Source organism: Primulina eburnea, chromosome 10, assembly GCF_022965805.1.
Source record: "Primulina eburnea isolate SZY01 chromosome 10, ASM2296580v1, whole genome shotgun sequence".
Lineage (NCBI taxonomy): Eukaryota > Viridiplantae > Streptophyta > Magnoliopsida > Lamiales > Gesneriaceae > Primulina > Primulina eburnea.
The window spans coordinates 19,854,960-19,857,893 of record NC_133110.1 but is presented as its reverse complement, the minus strand read 5'-3'; positions in this window follow the sequence as shown (position 1 = coordinate 19,857,893).

Sequence of the window (2,934 nt, the reverse complement as noted above, 5' to 3'; positions counted from 1 at the left end):
TCGGACTCCCCCAATTTTTTACCACATGCCAATTTACAAAGATCGCACTTCTCCGGATTGATGAAGGTTAGGATGAAGTATCATATGCTAAATATCCAGAGCATGTATGGCTCGTGCTCTGGCTTAACCTCACTTTCATGAGAACTCTGTATGATATGTTTAGTTGTATTCAGTTAGACATGCCTAAGAAGGTTGTCCGGTATCCTTGAGAAGTTATGTGTTTCCTGTTAGGGCTTAAATGTATTGGGCCAAAGTCAGCTTACTGTCATGGAGAGACTTCTAGAAGCAACAACTTGGGGAAGGGGGAAGGGTAATATAAGAGCAGGGAGTTGTTTTGAGTTAGCCATTCAGTTATTTTATTTGTTGGTTGTTTGTGACTAGCTTAGCTAGGAAATACTAGCTCTTGCTAGGATTTTTGTATACAAGTTTAACTCTGGGAAAACATATCAGTTCTATTTGCATATAATTTCAGTTTCTGGTATTGTGGTTGCAACGTTTTCATACTTGGTTTATTAATTATACATTTCTGTATTTTAGATACAGACCTTTTGAGCATAGAGTTTCCCTGGAATGCTCGACAAATCATAATGATGTAGCATGTTGCCAATTTTGTCTTATGTTGGTCCTTCAGCTGTAATCCAAAAATGTTGTTTTTAAAACTTGTCTGAGATCCATGTTTGACTGAGATCTAAAAACTTGTCTTTGTTCAGGGAAACTAAGTGCTTTGTTTCAAACATTATTTATGTAGATTGGAGAATTCTTTTGTTAACTTGCAAAAAAAATTAAAGTTTTTTTTCCTGGACTGGAGATTTTTTTTACCAAGTCTTGTTATTTGCAGGGGTATTGTCCAGGACTAACTCATGGGCAGAGATTTGGCATATCATACTTTACTTCTGATACCAATATTGAGAATGAGCCAGCAAGCTCAACACAGACTTCAGTGATTCTGAATTCAACCATTATAGTGGTTTCAGATCCCATTACTGTGTCCCCAGATTCTGAAGTTAACAAGGATCCTGGCATTCTCCAGGACCTGGAGGATGATCCAAACCAAGAACCGAAGGAGGATCCCAGAGTTCCTCAACTGGACGATGATACGGCAGAAGAGAGTAATGAAGAACGTGTAACAGAGTGAGATTCGCTGAAGGTAAATTTTATAATCCTGAGAGCTGTTCATTATTCTTTCACAAGGATTGAAAGTGCTTTGGAAGTCAATTTGAAGCTTCAGGCCATCAGCCAGGGTCGAGTTTGGAGACACCTCGGAAGGCTCAAGTTATTTGACCTCCTGAATATTTCTCTTCATGCACTTGGGAGGAAAGGTTTGCATAGCTGAATACAAACTACACGATTGGTTTGCATAGCTGAATACAAACTACACGATTCCTGTTAGATATGGATTACTGACTGAATTTTAAGCTCTGGTTAAGGTTATACATAACTTGTTCCATAGCAATTTTTAAAGATGTTTTTTAGAGGACTCGTTCGGTGCTTCTAGCGTTGACATGCTCATGGAGTATGAATAGGATGTTACAAGGTGAGGCAATCTTACCAATTTATCCCGTCTAACATTTAGCATCAAGTGAAGGACTAGCTCTATTTAATTTTGAGGAATCATGGAGCTGCAAGCTCAGACAGTTTCGTACAAATATTTGCGGGTATGGAACTTCAAGTTTAAATGGCTTGCAGTGTTCTTCCTTATATGGCAATTGATTCATATGGGACTTGTTACTTGTTTGAAAACGTTGCATTTCATGCAGTACATGAAAAACTCATCGTTCCGTTACTTTCTGAACTGAGCGTCTGTTCAATCTTATTTGTCTCTTGGATTGTTTGTTTTGAAATACGAGTCAGATATGCATTTATGCGAGCCAGGGTTGGAGCAGCCTTGAGTTCTCAGGTCAAGATTGAGTTTTCTTTACAGTGAAAGCATATTCTGGTCTGGTTGTTAAACAATCGAGGTAAATAGGTTTCGTCCATTCGAGCATTCTTTATAAACGCTTCGGAAATGTAGAATTGAAGGCAAAGAAAAGAAAAGAAACAAAAATGTGGCTCTTGATGGAGTATTTGAAGGAATGATTTCAAGTGACTCGATAGATCCTAAGATCGATTTGAAATCTACTACAATGACTTAAAAAACAAGAGTGAGTATCATGTGAGACCGTCTCACGGATCATAATCTGTGAGACGGGTCAACCTACCCATATTCACACTAAAAAGTAATACTCTTAGCATAAAAAGTAATACTTTTTCATGGGTGACTCAAATAAGAGATCCGTCTCATAATTACGATCCGTGAGACCGTCTCACACAAGTTTTTACCAAAAAACAATACCTCGTTACGTGGATTGACCCAAACTAAATGATGAATATATTGCATGTATTTGTAAGTTCGATGAATGTATTCAAAATATGTTTCTTCCATAACATTAACAGGAACTAAGAATATACTCCAAACATACAAAACAACAGAACATTACAAATATATAATAATAGATTTCGATTCTGGCAAAATCATAAATATTTTTGTGGAGTCTTTGTCTGGATAATAAGTATATAAAATTAGCATTGAGGTTCACTGAATCTACATGATAATATATAAAAATGTAACATTGGCTTTCGTTATACATTCTAGTAATTCGTTGAAAATTCAACATCCCCGAGGCAACAAATATTAATTTCGTCGCCACAAAAGATTCCTACATACACAAGATATTGGACTTAACCACTGACTAATTTTTTTTTTTTTGCCTATTTGAATATCATCATACCTTGATTGATATCGTTACAAAATTATCCACGCACTTCCCGAAATCCAACGATGGAGTTCACCATATTCACATGTACCCAACACAATGCAAATATGCAACGAAGATTTTAGCCATATTGTTTTTGAGCTGTTTCGGGCGTTTGCGGTCGAGTAGAATGCAAAAAAAA